Genomic DNA, 18,829 nt, shown 5'->3' with positions numbered 1-18,829 from the left:
TGTCTGCAGCCATCCATCTCTGGGAAACAAAACCAATATACGTGTGACGAAGAAGGAGGAAACACTAGGAAGCATTACAGAAAATTGTGAGGAAGAACAAAAACTGACAGCTGGGAGAATTGAGAGCACAGTGCTAGGAATTTCTTCTTGACAAATGTAATATAGTGCATACATAGGGAGAATTAATGAAAGCTACTCATGCACACTGCTGAACTTTACAATTCACTATAACCGCTGAGGAAAAAGACCCGAGGTTAGTGCAGACAGCTCTCTGGAAGCATCTGCTTGGAAAAACAGCCCGTCACAGAGCAAATAAAGCATTCGGCCTCTAAGGGTAATACAGTACTAGATTCCATGATGCCCTTGACCATAACAGCATAAATGGAGCCAGCTGAGTAGTACTTTATCCTAGGCCACTCTTCACCAACCTAGTGCCCTCCAGATGCTTAGTTGTTTTAAATAATCCAACATTTGCCCCTACCCACCCCACCACCTCAGAAAACAGGATGGACAGGTGCACGAACATCTTGCCACAAAACAAGCCTATGTCTTTTAGAAAGCAACTGCAGAAAATCAAGTTCTTAGGAATACTGACCACTATGAAAGATTTAGTGAAACCCAGTTTGGACATGCTTTTGCAAATTACCGCCACAAATATGAGCAGATGGCAGGCCCTGAAGCCATCATTACAGGGCTCGGCAAAATGAATGCACTTTTGCGCCCCATGTGTTTTATGAGATCTCTTAATTACCTACTGCTTATTTTTGCAGGCTCTTGAGAAGATTCCTATGGAGACTAAAACCAGTGCACACCCTTTGCCAACTTACATTTGTCCATCCAGAAAGTTAATTTTATTTCCCTAACCTTCATGTCTATCATTCTGATCCACCCTCCTTTATTTATGTTAATCCTAAAGCATCATCATTAATATTCCCAAATGGGTTTATTTGAATCTATATTGGTGGATCCATTGGAGAGTGACAAAGCACAAGCTCTGCATGAAAAAGGTTACAGGTTAAATCCCTGGCATCTCCAGGAAGGGCTGGAAAACTCTCTGGTCTGAAAATCATGAGAGATGCTGGCAGTGATTATAGGCAATACTGAGCTAGATGGACCAATGGTTTTACAGTATATCCCCTTTGAGTCCTTGGAATTTTGACCACCACATCCTGTATGTTTCTATACATGCCAACTCCATTGACAGACTATGCAATGGCTTGGATCTTTCACCAACAATTCTACCCTGAAATCCACTGGAAAGATCTTTGTACACAAATCATGGGATGAATGCTGAGATTGACAACCTTGCTGGACCCGTAGATGTTCCCCTACTTTCATAAGCCGAGGGGCAGTGCTGTATTTTTAAGTGAGATATAAGTGGCCACACTTATAATGCAGCAGCTTTGGGTTCAGGTACCCTCTCAGTCTCAGCCTGCTCTGCCATGGGTAACATTACTGAAGGGACTAAAACATTTCCTCATTCCACTGTTGCGTAAGTCACTTCGGAAGCCTTTTGGCTAAAGAGTGGGATAAAAATGGTTCAAATAAAAATCTTATATATTTACTAATTATTTTAAAGAAAGAGAGAAAAATATGTATGCATGAAGCACAGAGGGATTTTGAGATCCCTGGTAACAGGAAAAGGGGGGAAACCAGCAGTTCTCTTCAGTGGAAGTTTTGCTTCAAAGCAATTGAATCACCACCATAAGACATGCTCTGTTTACTATAGCATAATGGTTTTCCTAAAGAGTCACATATAACAATCCTATCTCAGATCCATATGACTGGCACTGCAGGATCTCTGAAGGTATATTCTCTCTCTCTCTCTCTCTCTCTCTCTCTCTCTCTCTCTCTCTCTCTCTCTCTCTCTCTCTCACACACACACACACACACACACACACTTTGGCCCTGATCAAATGTTGCCCCATTCTGGACATTAGAAGTACCAACTCAAACCTTGCTGCCATTTAGCTTATCCAGACCCATTTTAGGATACTTCTAGGAAAAAGTCAATGTGTCCTAGCTTGGAACTACTTTGCTAGCAGTCAAGAGCAATGTCTTCCCAAAATTTGCCTGAACACTATGGTTATACAAATTGTTACTAAACACTAGCAAACTTATTTATAAGAGTTACGTTTGCTGTATTGTTAATATCTAGAAGGAGAAAGTGATTATACTGCAATTTTTTGAAGACTACAGAAACTTTCCAAGATTCATTTTGCAAAATTGAAGTGTTCCAACTCCCAGAGAAAGACAGCAGAGATTCTCTGGGCCAGTAAAAAGAAACAGACACAGTATGGGAGTGCATGGATCCTGCAAATACAGAGCATGCCCTGTGAGCATGGCAACAGGAAGCTCTGGATACACATCTTGCAGAAATGAAAGAAGCAGTATCTTCTCCCCTCTGTGTGGCACACAAAAGCCACACATAGCTTTAGCAACTGGGAGGGATGTTTGGAACACAGTTTTGTTCACATATTGCAACTAAACACGCATGAGACCGCAACAGCTCTGCTGATCAAGGGCCAATATAGTCTGGCATCCTGTTGCCAACGGTGGCCAGCCAGATACCTCCAGGAAGTCCACAAGCCCTCTCCCACTGTTGGACTGTGGCATCTGATCTTTAAAGACATATCTGTCCAGAGATATAACACCCAAATAGTGGATCAACACAACTCAAGTATTTGCACTCGTATTAAGTCCAGAAAAGAACCAATACAAGGTATGAAAAATGGGTTATGCAATAAATTGGAACATCTGGAGAAATTTAGTTTGTTAGCAAGATTTGTCCTAAAATAAAAAGCTGCAAATACAATATTTAGGCGAGAGAGGCAGGCAGCAGTGCTGCCTCCTTGAAAAGTATAACCTTTGAGCAGCCCAAATGCTTTCAAAGCATGTCTTTTCAAAATCATGGGGGCTAGAAACTTGGCTAATTTTTTTAAGAAAACAAACCTGAGCACCACTAAAACCATATTCCTTGATACAATTCAGATCCTGTAAGCCCCAAAAGAAAGTGGCCCAATTTTGTATTTCCTTGCTATAAAACAGAGCAGGTATGTGTCAAAACTGGAAGAAAGACAAAATAGGGGGTGACTGCAGGAACTGAGTCGTTCCTATGCAGGAAGTAACAGTAGCTATACTTGCATCACATTTATTTACCATACAGCAAAGATACACATCATAAGCAATATCTCAGTCATTGCACGAGAGACTTACCTGTTCTCAGAGGGAGAATTCATTGAACAACACCCCCCTCAAAAAAATTGTAAAGTAACACAGGAAGTCCACATCATTCTCATTCTGCAGAAGAATGTAAAGCCCTCACTCCTGCCCAGCCATCTCTAAGTAATCGCTCTGCTTTACAAGATCTGAGTGGCACAAAGAGAACCAGCAAGGGGGAGGGAAAAAACCAGCCACCCCCATGCACTCCAAGCATCTGCAACCACAAAGACTCATGCTTGCAATGAGATAACTCCAGATGCTAAAAATAACCAGCCGGCTGCAATTCCCACTGTATGTAGCTGGGCAGAAACACTTCATTTCCCCCAAGTATGCTTCATCCTATAACGCAACATTAAAAAGCCAAACTTAGGCCTTTGTGGCATGTTTGCCCTATGTGGTAAACTCTCTTGTAAAACGAGAAAAAGCTATGGAACTTTTGAAAGAGTAAACCTAAACCCAAATTGATCTTTAGATTTCATTTATCAGACTCTTTGATGTAAAAGAAATGAACAGATTAGATTATGGACTTCTGAGTCAACCAGAAGGTTGGTGGTTTGAGTCCACCCATGGATGCTTGTGGGCAGGATTCCTGCATTGCAGGCGTTTGAACTCAATGATCCTTTGGGTCTCTTTCAACCCTACAATTCTAGGACTGCCTCGATGTCAGCTTCCCTGTTCCCTCTTTGCACCTTTCAGCCATCACCATGGCTGAGCAAGGATTCAAACTCAGTTCTATTCCAACACACAACACTTTAACCACTATACTGGTGAGACCCCAGAGGACATCTGCAAAGGGAGAGAACCAATGGGCAATAGCACCCCCAAACAAATGTGAACCAATCTGAATGACACATCCACAGCATTGGGAGGCTGTTGCCTTTGAGATGCCCTGGCATCAGATCAGCCTGATGCTTTTCTTTTTGCATGAAGGTCACATCCACATGATACATTTGAATCACATGGATTCCCCCAAAGAATCTTGGAAGCTGAGGTTTACCCCTCACAAACCTACCACTTCCAGAACACTTAACAAACTACAGTACTCAGGATTCTTCGGGGAAAGCAGTGTGTGTTAAATGTATGGAGTAGATGTGACCCAAGTCTCCTTTTGCGCACCAATCTTTGCCAACAAATATGCAAAATAACTGGGGTGTGTGTGTGTGTATCTGATAAAATGAGCTCTTTGGCTACCACAAGTGAGACTGCCTTTCACCAACACAAGAAAAGGGTCAAAAAGTATGCTGGGGAATCTCATAACAAGCAGTTTCCTAGCAGCGTGAGTGTGCCACCTGGGTAGCTTATTTTGGTATGCAGGGGCATATAAAGTTCTTTTTATAGCTCAGATTTGCTCATGCAGCTCTGAAGAACCGGGAACAAGAAACCAACTAGGTAAGTGTAGTGAAGAAGGTAATGGGTATGCCTGTGTGAATGTTGAGAAAGGAGTACTTTTGAAATATACTTCATGGACACCAGGCCAAGGTTCAGTCTTTATTGCCCTTTAGACTAAGGTTACCAGATTTTTTTCAATGAGTTTGGGGACCATGGATTTTGTATGGGGACTGATTTGTAAATCTGGGGACTGTCCCCGGAAAACGGGGACATCTGGTAACCTTACTTTAGACAAGCCCTGGCAAAGAAACCACCTGCAGAGGTGAGAACAATTTGCTGGAAGTGCTTAGACCAGGCATCCCCAAACTTCGGCCCTCCAGATGTTTTGGACTACAATTCCCATCTTCCCTGACCACTGGCCCTGTTAGCTAGGGATCATGGGAGTTGTAGGCCAAAACATCTGGAGGGCCACAGTTTGGGGATGCCTGGCTTAGAGACTAGAGGAAGGGGGATTCATAAAGGACAGAGGAGGCCCTTATGCTATTGGAGTTTGCAGCATCTTTGCAATCCATTTTTCGCATATTTGAAGGCGTATGTTTTTGTATTTTTTTTTAGACCATCCACATCCATCCCTAGTATGTGAGAAGCAGAATTTGTGCCTTTTAGGAACTACTGTACAGTATATATTTTCAGCTCTTAGATTATACAATATACATCTGCCTTCCCTAACCTGGTGCCTTCTAGATGTTGTTGGACTAAAACTCCCACCACTATTGATCATGCAGGCCAGGGCTGATGGGAAGCTGTAGTCTCTACAACATCTGGAGGGCACTAGTTCCAGAGGCTTAAAGATAAAAATGTCACTCCTCTCTCTATATTTGCCAAAGTCTGTGTACAGAAAGAAACCACCTTACAAATGAATACACTTGAAACAGTCAATAGTCACCCTGTCCTGGAAGCAAGGCTTGAAAACAAAGTATGTCCCATCATGTGGTTCAAAAAAATTATTACAGAATCATAAATAACCAATTCAGCTAAAATGTATCATGACAATAATCAAATAACTAAAACTTCAAAGAATAATAAAATCCAGAAGACTAGGAACAAGCAAGCAACACTGAATAAAACTGCAGCCTAAAGCTGTTTTCTAAACCATCCTGCCTCATCTTAATACACAAATGTAAGCTAGCTAGCTAGCTAGCAAAAAAGTGTGCAGTATTTTGTGTACTTATTTGCAAGAGGGTAATTAATGCTGTGACCAAGTTGACCTAATATCTAAGCTTACGAGAACAAAGAAGAATGCTTTCAGTGTTTTATTGAATGGCCTTTGAAACAAACATTCAGAGTTCTTCTGCAGCTCCTATTCATTTCAATGCAGCTGTAGGTACCATAAGATGCGGTAGATGTGATTGTGCCGCATTACAGGTCAGTTCGAAGGCAACTACTCTATTACCAACTTAAGAATGGAAAGCGAAACATAGTGGACCAGAAAAGAGGTTTAAAGATGCTCTCAAGGCAAATCTAAAAAAAATGTAGTACTGTATTGGCACTGATAACTGGGAAACACTGGCCTGCGAGTGCGCCAATTGGAGAATGGCATTTTCCAAAGGTGTCATAGACTTTGAAGCACAGACTCAGGGTGAAAAGAAGAAATTAGCTAAGAGGAAGGCACGTTTGGTAAATCCTCACCGTGATCAACTCCTACCTGGAAACCTATGTCCCCACTGTGGAAGGAACTGTGGATACAGAATTGGCCTCCACAATCACTAACGGACTGACTGTTAAGACTGTTTTCATGGAAGACAATCTTACTCGGCTATGAGTGATCGCCAAAGGAGGAGGAGGAGGTAAAAACTTCCCAGTATATGCGATTGTGCAGCATTACGGGTCAGTTCTGTGCATCCCCCACTGCTTCCCACAAAAAAAACCACTACCTAAGTAAGCCACCTCAAATTGCCTTGAGGTAGATCACCTCTGATAAATGAATAATCCATTCAGAACAGTTGGGAAATAAATTTTAGCCAAGAATACAGGGGAATCAACTACTTGCTTTTGGGTATCAAGGAAACTGCACATCAGGTTGTTCATGCACCAATTAAAAACTTGACTCAGATCAGTCCAGCCTAATACCACTTTCCTCTGATTGGAAGCTGTTTTCCAAGATTTAGAGAGGGATGTGGAACCTGAGGTCCTTCAGAAGCTGCTGGACTACAATTCCCATCATTTCTGAACATTATTATTATTATTATTATTAATTTATACCCCGCCCATCTGGCTGGGTTTTCCCCACCACTCTGGGGGGCTTCCAACAAATAGCAAAATACATTAAAATATCACAGATTAAAAACTTCCTTAAACAGGGCTGCCTTGGCGTTTTCAGGTAGTTGTTTATCTCCTTGACCTCCGATGGGAGGGCGTTCCACAGGGCGGGCACCACTACCGAAAAGGTCCTCTGCCTGGTTCCCTGTAGCTTTGCTTCTCGCAGTTAGGGAACCGCCAGAAGGCCCTCGGCGCTGGATCTCAGTGTCCGGGCTAAACGATGGGGGTGGAGACACTCCTTCAGGTATACAGGACCGAGGCCGTTTAGGGCTTTAAAGGTCAGCACCAACACTTTGAATTGTGCTCAGAAACGTACTGGGAGCCAATGTAGGTCTCTTAGGACCAGTGTTATATGGTCTCAGCGGCCACTCCCAGTCACCAGTCTAGCTGCCACATTCTGCATTAATTGCAGTTTCCAGGCATAGCTGCCAAGTTTTCCCTTTTCTCGCGAGGAAGCCTATTCAGCATAAGGGAAAATCCCTTTAAAAAAGGGATAACTTGGCAGCTATGTTTCCAGGTCACCTTCAAAGGTAGCCCCACGTAGAGTGCATTGCAGTAGTCCATTGACCATGCCTGCTAGGGCTGATGAGTATTGCAGTCCAACAACTTGGGGAGGGCCACAAGTTCTTCATCTCTTGCCTAAGAGATGTTTCCCCACCCTAAAATTACCCAAGGTAATTTTAATTGGAAGTGGTTTCATGCATACAAAACATGTGCTGTACCAGTAAGCCATGAAACAGTGTTTTAGGTACAGCATAAAATTCAAAACTAACTTTCAGTACATTGCAACCACACCTTTGCCAAATGAGAGCCATCGTTCATCTCCACATAAGCAGATTAAACATGTCAGAAGTACAAATAAATGGAAAAATCTTCTCAGGCTGCTTCGTGCCAGTTTTGTTGCTCTCTGTCTGATAAATGCAGCAAAAAGTCTATTAAAGCTTTCTACTTAAACTCATTTAAGAATACAAGAAAATTTCTTTTTATTTATGGTTTGTTTATGGTATGTTTATTTATGGTTTGTTTGTTTATTTATGGTGTTTCTAGGCTGGCTCATAACCACAGTTCTCTGTATGTCATACATGAAATATATTTTCCTACGATATAAAATCAAAACACGGCTCCATGTTGATTTTCTTTTGCAACAGAACCACACTCACTGGCCTACATTTCTGTATTTATTAAATTTATATAATGCCCTTCATCTGAGGATCACAGGGCAGTTTACAATACAAAAACAGAAAAAAATGTAACACAGTAACAAACAACATCAATAACCCCCCTACCCACCCCCAGTATATATTTTATTGTATTATGTACAGAGAGTGCATCACGTCAGGATGATTCAGCACTGACTACACTACTGTGAATCTATCTTGAAACACTGCAAAACTAACAGCAACACCCCCACATAAAACCACCATAGAGACAGATAGAAATGGTTTAAAAAATAATAATACAATTTCTCCAATCAGCTCACGGCAGTGTACTTAGTTCTGCCCCCTCTTCTTTATACTCATAGTCCTACAAGGTAGGCTAGGCTGAGAGACAGTATTTGTCCCAAGGTCACACAGTATGTGACATGGTTGAGTGGAGATCTGAACCCGGGCCCCCTTTGCAGCTCTGAGAAAGCGTGGCAACACTAGAAAGCAGGTGTGTGAACCCTTAAGGTTAAACACATAAGGAAAATAGATCAGTGCGGCCTAGTGGTTACATGGTGTTTCCGGTGCATTCTGGCACTCGTCACAGTGTCCCATTGAGCCAGAAGAGGGTTAGTCATGCTAGCCACATGACCTGGAAAGCTGTCTGTAGACAAACGCTCGCTCCCTTGGCCTGAAAAGTGAGATGAGTGCCGCACCCCATAGTCACATTTGACTGGACTTAACTGTCCAGGGGTCCTTTATCTTTACCTTTTACCTTAGTGGTTACATGTATAGAACTGCAGAAACCTAGGTTTAAATCTCCGGTCATGACCTTGGGCCAGTTGCTCTTTCTTAGCCTGACTTATCTCACAGTGTTGCTGTGTAGGTGGTGGTGGTGTCGTCATCGTCATCCATTAATGTTGTTAGTCGCTTTATCTTGTCGAAAGAAACTTACAACCATCTTGTGTTGGAGGAGAAATATGCAGAGCATGTACTCTTTGAAGGGAGGGTATAATGAAAGGCACGACTTCTCCCTTTCCACCTTTGCCATACCATGAATAATTTTACACACCACCTTGCCATTGCCACCTTGATCACTTTCCCCCCTAAACTAAAGGGGCCCCCAAACTTACTAATTGAACTGCTATAGATTTCCCTAAAGATTCATGGGAATTAAAGCTTAGGAAGTATGCTGAGAAATCTATTGAAGAGCCATATCCAGACCCCAGGCTGGTACTTGAACCAAAGCCCTTCCCAGTTAAAAGATCTGCAACAGCTTTTCATGCAGATTGCTGTGATGAGTTCATTTTAATGCACTGGGTTTTTATTTATTCATAACTTTATTTATTCATAATTAGTCGGGAGTTAACAACCCAGTTTTCTGCTTCACACATCAGGCTAGAGCACTTGCTCACAAATAACTCACCTGCTGCTTTTTGTGGGGTACCTGAAGTTATCTTTCTATGGAAGATACCTTGAAGTATTAAGACCAGCTATTGCGTCTAAAGATTCACTTCAAAACATACAGCATTGGAATCAGCCCTGAAGAGCAATCTGCAATAAACAGTGTTTTTTCCAGTAGTAGTTAAAGGTATATTTTTTTCCTTTAGTGGTGCAAAATGTCCACCCACAAAAACCAATAGCAGAATGTTATGAGATGAGAAGGGATGAAAAGAGAGCATGACCACTTATTCCTGGAAAGAAAACTGGGTGGTATGAACACACTCTAAGGGACACAATATACAACTGCAGGTTTTTAAATATTTTCTGGATTTGTTAAACTAGAGAGCATATCTAAAAACTAACAGGTTAAAAGGGAATTTGTACAGTACTAAGGCTGCCTTTTTCCAGTTTGAAAGCTTTCCATTATGGCTCTGCCAAAAGTGTTTTGTAAGCCCTTCTACATTAAATCTGACATTTCCCTACCTCTACAAGTTGAGTAATGAATTCTTCATGCACACAGTGTGAGCTCACCCTGTTAGAGATACAAGCGCATGAACACTGCACCCATGTGCAAACCAGGAAGGCAGCCCAATCCCAAGAGTCAGTGGTAGAGCTCCACCCTGTCACAAAACCTTTCACTAAATGTTTTAGTACCACAGTCATCCTTCTGTTAAGAAGCAATTTCAATAATAAAGAAGATTTTCACTTTGGTTACAAGAGAGCAACAAAACATCTTAAAAACAGATCTAATCCTTATGTGTAAGTACGTAAATATGCTCAGGCACGGAGCATAAGAATGATGAATATTACAAGCATTTTGCCACTACTGTCTCTGAACTTGAGCCTCTTTTGGGTAATAAGGCAAGAGCAGGTCAAACAATCATTCCTGACCCCTATAAAAACTTCTGGATGAAGCTTGTTCCATGGATGATCTATAAGGGGACTCAGCTGCTGGGTTCTCTGGAATAAGCTAGGAACTTTAGCCTTGCCCTTGCCCATCCCCTACTTGGCACTGACAAGCCTTGGCGAGTGACTTACTACTGACCAGATTCCCTCACCTCCTGTCTGACTATCAATGAAGCCATGAGCTGCAGCAAGCCTCTGCCCAGCCAACCTCTCCAAATTTAGGTGTGGGGGTGCTTCATGTACATCTATGTCATTTTAGAATGGCAATGATGAACAGCTTTTTGGTAAGGATGAATAACTCCATTCTGTTTAAGATGCAACTGAGCCAGGAGCTACTATGCAGCAGAGAGTACAAGTTTTGGGTCAGTCAGGGGTGGAGTAAGCAGGAGCAAAACATAGCCATGCTCCACCCACCTTCCCGCATAAACACAGAGGAACTGGATAGCTCAGTTGGTAGAGCACAAGACTCTTAATCTCAAGGTCGTGGGTTCAAGTTCCACATTGGGCAAAAGAATCCTGTATTTCAGGGGGTTAGACTAGATGACCCTTGTGATGCCTTCCAACTCTACAATTCTATGATTCTATTAAGTCTCAGGGAATATCACCTGACCTGTTTAATTGGTGAATAGAAATGCACAACATTAATCACTGTGAATGGTAAGGAGTATGAGGGTTCTGGTTTGATCAAGGCCTAGCTAAGGATCCCACTCAAGTGTTTGTTTTCTTTTTAATCATGAGCTTAGAAGGCTGTTTCTTAAACTCATCCCTACAGTACTTAGATTTCAGTCATATGCAACCAGCCTCTTGGACAGAGGCCACAAAAAAGCATTTTAAAAATCTGTGACTGTTGACCCACTATGGCTGGTTTCCAACAATCATGGCTGATCACCCTGATCATACCATCAAGCAAGCAAAAAGAACGTGGTGTTGTCAGTATATTGCTCATGAAGATTATTTCCTCTCTCCCTGCACCACAAGTGTGCAGTCTTCCCTCAAAAGATGGGCAACAAGGAGGTGGTAGAAAATAGCCTTTCATAATCATATTTTAATCCTAAAACTAAGATGAGACACTTCTATGACAAGAGGTTCCTGTAATAAGATGAGACACTTATGACAAGATCCTGTAATACTGTTGAATATTTATGCAACCCTCTTGAAACTACTGCTCCAACCGTAGAATTGACAGTATACAACCCCCAAACTCAAAGTAGCCGCCGTATGGTAGGGAATCAAGAGATGAGGTGGAGGCCTGACTCTAAGCTTGGGAATATTACATATTCCTCTCTTTTTTAAAACAGCAATTAGGAGTACAAGGGTTAAAAGGAAAAGATACGAGGAGAGACATGCAGTAAGTAGTCTACCGAATTGCTCACAGTAAGAATTACAACTGTTCTTACCCACCAGTGTTCTGGAAGCATTGGGCATTTTTGCAATTTGCATTTTCTAAAAGTTATTATTTTATTCAAATTTAAATAACACATATTGGACTGCTAATGTGCATGTAAGTTTATCCTTTCTGGTAAATTAGTGCAAAAATTGCTTCCAATCAAAACAGTTCCGACTATGGGCCTGACTCAACCAGCTCTTCACCAACCTCCCGCCATAGGTTCTCAAGCAGCCAGCAGCTATTTGCCAGTCACATGACTTCCATTTCCCTTCCTCTTCTACTCTCCCATCACAAGTCACTACCAGTTACACAAGTTCAGATACAGAAGCAACTAAAAGCCATCATGAACATCAGCTCGCTCACACAGATGCTTCCTTCTTTAAAGAAAAAAAAGGAAGAAACCTTTTATATTTCCTGAACTGAAGCACAGTCCTTATTACTTACATAACTGCAAAGGGATAAACTAAAGAATCCACCTTCACACTACCCAAAAATACTGTTCTGTAGCCACACACAGGAAGTGGTCTATACACATACAAATTTTAAGGATTTTTATCTCATTCATGCAAACTTGTGCATAGCTTCTATCACTCTTCTTTCCCCATTATAGACAACTTCCTTCACACACACAAAAAGGAAGGCATGAAAGTTAATTCAACTCCAGTGTTCCAACACTAACCAATACCCTTCAGATTTCAATGCAATGGTAGCCACAGTTTTCAATACTGAAACATACAATAGGGTCTTGGTGCACTTAAATGGCACATGGACAATTCAGGATCAATTCTGCCAACACAATAAACATTGATTAGATTAAAAATCTAGCATCTATATAGTACATTTCAGGATTTATAAAGACAAGTGTCACCTTTCAAACTAAGAAGCACTTCAAGCCTACCGAAATAAAAGTAAAATAAACACAATGATTAAAAAGAACCTAAAAACAGTGAGTCTGCACACACTCAAAACATCAGAACAACAGCATAAATTTAATCCAGTTATAAGCACAAATGCCTAGGAGAAAAGGAAACTGGTTAGCAATGGGATGCCTGCAAGTGGAAGGTGAAGCTCAGGGTCAACAAATGAGAAGGCCTTCTTGTTGTGATATCCTCTGTGATCCTACCTTAGTAACAAAAAGCAAGGCTTCATTCAATGACATATGACAGGGTGGTCCAATGAGCAGTCTGAGGGAAGCCTTTCTTTTTTTGGAGACCCTCAGCAACATTTGACACCCTCTCCCAGCCCCAGACCGAGAGTTGATGGTGGGGGCATCAAATTTTGGCCTTGCTCCTCCTGCCCCCTGATGTGGAACAAGTTCTGTGTCAAAGTTCTCTTGCGGCCCACTTGGTATGAAAAGTTGGGCCATCATGACCTAAGCACAGGGAGGAACATATGTGCTAAAAAATAGGACAGGTCTCTTGAAAGAACTGCTCAGATAAAGCAGACAGTATTATCATTCCTATAGAGGGAAATGAGCCTGAATGACAGGGTTTTCTTGTGGCCACCTAGTGACTAGCTCATGCGCAAGGTGAGCATGATTTGAGAAGAGAGAGACTTGGTAGTTCATAATCTCAGCTACCACAATGAGCCAGCTTTTAGCTCTTTTTAAAGGAACAGGATACTTGGTGTTTGTAATCTAGGACTTGTTAGAAACCGTAAGCTGTTGCAGTTGCGAGCACGTTGGAAAACTGTGCCCTACTGTACTGGATGAAAAGTCTCTGTGCTGCTCATTTGCCAGCTAAGAACAAATGATTATAAATCTATAGATGAAATGCTGGCTGTGCCGCTGCAATGAAGAAACGAAGTGATGCAAAGAGTAACTTCATGGGAACATCTGCCTGCACGTTTTCTTATCAAGCATAGACATACTGTATATTCCTGCATATAAGACTACTTTTTAACCCAGCAAAATCTTCTCAAAAGTCAGGGGTCGTCTTATACGCTGGGTCGTATTTATTATACGGCGAGTATATCCCAAACTTTATATTTTAACTGGAAAAGTTGGGGGTCGTCTTATATGCAGGAATATACGGTAATCAACCATACACATAACTGTAACTCAGCGCTTTTGCATTATCAGTAGACTACCCATTTAAAGACCCTACACTATTTAAGAGTTGCTGCAAAGTAGGCAGTCATTTCATAAATGAGGAAACATAGGAAAGTTCTTCCCAGTCACTGTTCTGCCTTTCACAGTTCATTACGAGATCCTGCAACCCAGTCTACTTTGGGCAAATTGCACCCATTTGTCTAGATAACTTGTCAATTCCAATCAGCTAATTTCTTTTTAAATAGGAGGAAAGTTCAGCCACTACACAATCCAATATCAAATGCCCATTCCCCTATTTGGGGGCAGCACCCATGCAGCTAATTTATTAGAAGACTACGGTAAGTAAAAATGCATGGGTATTTTGGAAAATAATAACATCTGCAATTTATAAGAGCAATATATGGCAAACCAAAAGCTATGGTGAAGCCCAATAAAAGTTGGTTAGAATGACCATTCACAGAACCCTGTACTTCCTTGGTCAGCATAACTATTGCTATATTTTGAAAAGTTCTTGAAGGACAGTAACACCGGCTCTAACTACTGCTCACTTCCACTTTCACCAAGCCACAATCAGAGAGCTCTTTGACCTCTTCCTCCCCAATTCAAGAGCAAAACTTTGGCAGAGTTCATTTCCTAGTGCCCAATTGCTCTACTCACTCCCTTTTCATTGGATTTTGGCACAGGAGTGAGCAGCTGAAGTACAAAGGACACTGTCACCGGCTGCATTCACATGTGAAAATAAGCCAGAGTTAGTGGATGCCTGTGTAAATGGTTCCCACTGTAGTCCTCCTCTAGTGCAACCAACTAACTATGACCCTGGCTTGCCATTAAATTCTAACAGGGGGGCCATGCTGCAAACAAACCACAGTGTGAAGCTAAAGTTTGTTCTTCGTTTTCCCATCATAGTTTGTTTTAGCAAAACAAGTCACAAACCTTGGGGTTACGGTTAGGGTTACGGTTAGCTGTTCCCACTTGCAAGATAGAAAAGGAGAAATGTGGTAGCAATCTCTGCATTCCTGATATACCATTAACCATGGATTACTGACACTTGGACTTAAGAAGCATTTTGCCTACATTTTATGTAGACACCTAAGGAACATGCATTTAATTGCCCTTTCTTCAGAAGGAGTCCAGGGCAATTTTCAGCAAAGGTAAAAACATAATGCCATAGGGGTTGTTACCATTAGGAACGAGGAGTTTGAAGTGTTATTTGCTTGTGTACGGTGGCAGAAGTGGGCAAAGTGAGTAATGAAAGGGGGATTCTTACAAGCTATGCCAAGGACCAAATAGGAAGCCTCAGGAGGTCATACTGCAACTCCCCCAAGCTGCCATTTTTTATCCTCACTATACTCTTTCATCAAGGCTTTGTCACAGAAATAGTTTGGACAGTTAAAGCAAAAAAAAAAAAAGAGTTATCTACAGGAATCCCAGTTTTGATGTCGTCTACATGCAACCACATTCCTTCCACTGCAAATCATGGAAGTCTAAACACAAGTTGTTATACAACCAGTTGCCTATGGATTACTAGCAAACTATTCCAGGATCAAAAGGGAGGGGGAAACCTAAGAAATAAATAGCTGTATCCAATATTAAGTGATCATAATACATAGCACCAAGAAAAGGAGGAAGTGCTAGCAACAAAGCAGGATGGCCGAAGAGCCATACACAGAATTATTTGAACAAAAATGTGGACAGCTGAAATGGAGCCTCACTAATACACAGGGAAATGACCACAGAGTTAGTTCTAGAATAATCTGTCTTCTTATGAAATGAAGCCAATATAGAAAAGTAAATACATGGGATTAAAGTCCTGATGCTTTAATTACTTGCCATACTTCTAATGCAACACAAAACAGGTACAGTGGTGCCTCGCTTAACGAATGCCCTGCTTAATGAAATTTCCGCTTAACGAAAGGTTTTTTCTAGTGGAGGTTGCCTCGCTAGACGAATTCGTTTTACGAAAAATTTGTCTAGTGAATCACGGTTTCCCATAGGAATGCATTGAAATTCAATTAATGCGTTCCTATGGGCAAAAAAAAAATTCAATGCATTCCTATGGGATTCGCTAGACGAATTTTTCGTTATAAGAAAAGACCCGTGGAACGAATTAAATTCGTCTAGCGAAGCACCACTGTACTTTGTAATAGTACGGTATACAGGCTACAAGTGATGGGAGTAGCATGTAAATAAACAAGCCCTACTTTCCTTCTGCAAGAGCATTTCTAGGTCTATGTTTAAAGAGATGAGCATGGTACTTAGTAAAGCTGCAATATACCTTCAACCCATCGGAAACTCACTGCATTACCACTTTTACCTCCAGACTAAAGTTAAGCTATGGCATGAAAACTGCTCTCATGGCCAAAGCTTTTAAAACAAACTGCACACCCATGGTTTACATCTCTCACTGACGACCACTAACTAAGGTAACTAACCCAGCCTTTGCTTTACTGTCAATACAGTACCTCCCCTCCCTGTAGAGCACCAGTTCCCTGCAACTGAGCACAACTTCTTTCACTCCCTAACTCTCCACACACCGTGTCACTGCTGCCCTTCCTTCATCCTTCTTATCCAAACTTCACAGTGTCATTCCACGCCCACAAGTATAAGTAGTTTACATCTTTACCTAATGTTATACTCCAAGTTAGCTATGTAACGTGGGTGTTTTGATGTTAACTACATATCAATTTGCTCCTGCAACCTTTCACAGCTGATTCACAGGATCCAAGATGTCATCTAACACAAACACACCTTAAACAGGCTTGTTGCATACTCATGTACAGCTTTCCACCTCTCCCCAAGCTGTTACTCCTGCTTGGCTGCTCCCTCACACTGCCCCCCCAAAAAAATTATTTCCTCTCATCTGCACCCCACACCGAGTTGCCACACTTACATTGTTGCTGCCAAAGCTACATCTGCCCTCAAACTATTTTTGGGCTCCCTTCACACCTGACACCACTCCGCCCATCCCTGACTCCTCACATTTCGCTCCCTCTTCTGAAGCTATTCAACACTCTTTGTTTCTTCACCCCTTCTTGCACTGGGGGTTGGCCCCTTAACCAACCCTTCTCTTTTGCACCGAGGACCCCTCATAATGGGCTGTCTCACTGTTGAAGGCATACATATTGTTACATCTCCTAAATTGCCCTCCTCCCTTCTTTTGTTTTTCTTCAAGCAAGGTCCAAGTACACACATCTCTCCCTACCTCTGCCTCTCCTCAACTCCTTCTTCCACCTCATGCCCTTCTCATCTGACACTGTTACCAGGGAGAAAGTAGAAAGTCCCCACATCTACTTCCAGGGCAGGCTTGTGTCTCCAGCTGTTTTTGGATTACAATTCGTGTCATCCCTGACCACTGGTCCTGCTATCTAAGAATGATGGGAGTTGGGTTTCCAGCTGTTTTTGGACTACAAGTTTGGGAAACCCTGCTCTAGGAAGCTGCCTTATGGAGTCTGGCTATCAGTCCACCTGGCTCAGCAGTGTCCACACTGGCTGATAGCAGCTCTCCAGGGCTTTGGGCAGAGACCCCTTCCCAGCCCAACCTGGAGATGCTGGGGCTTGAACCTGAAACCTTCTGCATGTGAAGCATGTGCTCTATCACTGACCCACCCACCCCTCATCCCCCCCCCCCCAGGTTTCCCTTTCACCTGACATTACCTCCATTCCTACAGCATTAAGGAGGACTTCTATCTGGCACACTCCCCTCCAAATTCTTTAACCCTCTTTCATCCCACCTGCAGGTCCATCTCACATACATACCCATCCACTTTTCATCCCTTTCTGTCTCTCTTCTCTTCAACTTCCTTCCAACCTGTATCTCCTCTCAACCTTCCAACAGGTTCCTCTATCACCTGACATTTTCTCACCCTACTGTATTGGGAGAAGATTTCCTTTCATTATTATCATTTTTAAAATCATACTTATATTTCAAATTATTTCTCAGCCACCTTTCAAATAGTCTTCCCAAAGGACAGCTGACCTTAATGACCTTCTCTATGGCAGCTGCAAAATTGTGGAATTCCCTCCCCACAGAGGTGCATCTGGTTTCTTCACTATACACCTATCAATGAAGGTTGATGGCACACTTCTCTGTGCTGGCATTTGACACCTGAGACATGTGTTTTCAGGTCCCACTCTATTCCTGTGACTATACTCCGTTTTAATTATTTGAATTTTAAATTGTTGTAACCCGCCCTGTAACTTGTTGGTGAAAGGCAGGCAACCAATTTAACAATAATGAGGAAGATGTTGTTTCTCCTCCAGACTCTTTCCTTCTCTTAGTACTCTCTCATCCCCAAACTTGTTTTCCCTACCATTATCTCTCTCCCAATCACACAATTCCTCCTCTCTTCTCCCACCCTCTCCAGTGACACTTTCCTTTTCAGCTGATGGTGTTCACATATGCTCCCTTCTTCCCTCTAACTACTCATACCACCCCCATGTCCCACCCCACTTATGACCTGCACCAGTGTTGTTGTTTTTCTGGGGGTACAAGGGTATGTAGCACCAGCACCTTTTTTCTAAATGAAAAACACTGGTTAAAAGTGTGGCACTTAATGTAACAACTTCATGGTGAGTACTGGCACCTCTTTTTCTACAAGAAAGCACTGAAACCCCCCCCCCCCAACCCATGTCTCTCGTTGCCTTCCTCCAACTTGCTCCTTTTGCATTCTCCCACTTGATCACATCTCCTAACTCCCAATAGTGTGTGTCTGTCCCTCCTGCCTTTGCAGCCTTCCTCTCTCCAATGTCACCCTCCCTGCTGGCCTGCTTTCCCCTCCAATTGCTCATAAATCCAGCAAAGTCCTGGCTTCCCACCTCACATACACCCTGTCATTTCTCTCTCCCTCTTTTGTGTTTCCCAACTTATTCTCCCACCAGTGTGTCCCCTGTGGGCCTCTCTCCTCCCTGCCTTCCCCATCCTAGCACCCCACCCTGCCCTCAGATCATTTGTCCCTCTGATTCCCCTCCCCAAAGTCCTAGGGTCCCACCCCGCACATACCCTTCCCAATTTCTCCCCCACCAAATGTTCCC

At 42.4% G+C, this 18,829-nt stretch overlaps 1 protein-coding gene across 9 annotated transcripts in view; it reads right to left on the bottom strand.

Annotated features, from left to right (window-relative positions):
* The window catches only part of TAOK3 (TAO kinase 3), a 123,590-nt gene that overhangs the window by 103,859 nt on the left and 902 nt on the right, over positions 1–18,829 (bottom strand). For 4 of the 9 annotated variants that reach the window (XM_088659655.1, XM_088659656.1, XM_088659651.1 and 1 more), the window contains exon 2: positions 17,555–17,665. The exons of 3 other annotated variants lie outside the window; for them this stretch is intronic. The gene's annotated coding sequence lies outside the window, so the exon portion shown is untranslated. Of the gene's footprint in view, positions 1–3,216; positions 3,466–17,554; positions 17,666–18,829 lie in introns of those variants that run through there. 2 more of the 9 variants (XM_035099365.3, XM_088659653.1) reach the window with 2 other exon arrangements.

The sequence above is a fragment of the Zootoca vivipara genome, chromosome 16 (assembly GCF_965207765.1).
Source record: "Zootoca vivipara chromosome 16, rZooViv2.hap1.1, whole genome shotgun sequence".
NCBI classification, from domain to species: Eukaryota; Metazoa; Chordata; class Lepidosauria; order Squamata; family Lacertidae; genus Zootoca; species Zootoca vivipara.
Note: the sequence above shows the minus strand (reverse complement) of the source record. Positions and strands in the feature narration are given on the sequence as shown.